Raw genomic sequence first — 1,001 nt, forward strand, 5'->3', positions numbered from 1 at the left:
CGCTTATGGGGACACTTATGGGATCAATCATGAGGTCACTTATGGGGGCATTTATAGGGGCACTTATGGGGTTACTTATAGGGTTGCTTATGGGGTCGCTTATAGAGTCGCTTGTAGGGGCGCTTATGGGGTCACTTATAGAGGCACTTATAGGGTCGCTTATGGGGTTGCTTATAGGATCTCTTACAGGGCCGCTTAAAGGGGTGCTTATAGGGTCGCTTATAGGGTCACTTATGGGATCACACACCTTATGGGGTCACAAACCCATATAGGGTCAGCCAGCCCTATAGGGTCACTGTCCCCATTCCCCCCCAGTGTCCCCCACTGTCCCCATATCCCCAAAGATGTCCCCAATGATTCCCCCAATGTCCCCAAAAATGTCCCCAACACTGTCCCCAGCGATGTCCCCATTGTCCCCCACTGTCCCCATATCCTCAACGATGTCCTCAACAATGTCCCCAATGTCCCCAATGTCCCCGTATCCCCAAAGGTGTCCCCTAAGATGTTCCCAACAATGTCCCCAATGTCCCCCACTGTCCCCATCTCCCCAATGACGTCCCCCACACTCCCCCAACAGTGTCCCCGCTGTCCCCAACGCTGTCCCCAGCGATGTCCCCCCCCCTCCCCCCCCCGATGTCCCCAATGTCCCCCGTTTGTCCCCAGGGCTGCAGCGGGCGCTGCTGGCAGCACAGCGCTGGGACGGGCGCAGTGACGGCTCCACAGGTGGGTTGGGGACACTAAATGTCACCACCCCCCCCCCCCCAATGTCCCCAAGGGGGGGGGGGGACCCACAAGGCCCCCCTCACACTCCCCCAGGGGGGGGGGGGGGGGGGACACGACACAAAGCCACCCCCCAATGTCCCCACATTGAGGAAGGGGGCACAAAGCCACCCCCCAGTGTCCCCAAATGGGGTGGGGGACACAAAGCCACCCCCCCCAATGTCCCCAAATTGAGGGAGGGGACACAAAGCCTCACAATATGGGGGTGGGGGACACAAAGC

General features: G+C 59.4%; 1 long non-coding RNA gene across 1 annotated transcript in view; it reads left to right on the top strand.

The window, feature by feature from the left end:
• Window positions 1-660: 660 nt before the first annotated feature.
• Window positions 661-1,001, top strand: part of LOC122192616 — a 1,625-nt gene continuing 1,284 nt past the window's right edge. The window contains exon 1 of the long non-coding RNA XR_006182652.1: window positions 661-723. This is a non-coding gene — a long non-coding RNA (uncharacterized LOC122192616). The remainder of the gene's footprint in view (window positions 724-1,001) is intronic.

This window comes from Lagopus leucura, unplaced genomic scaffold (genome assembly GCF_019238085.1).
Source record: "Lagopus leucura isolate 7727_CA_CO unplaced genomic scaffold, USGS_WTPT01 33736-0_obj-0_obj, whole genome shotgun sequence".
Classification (NCBI taxonomy): Eukaryota; Metazoa; Chordata; class Aves; order Galliformes; family Phasianidae; genus Lagopus; species Lagopus leucura.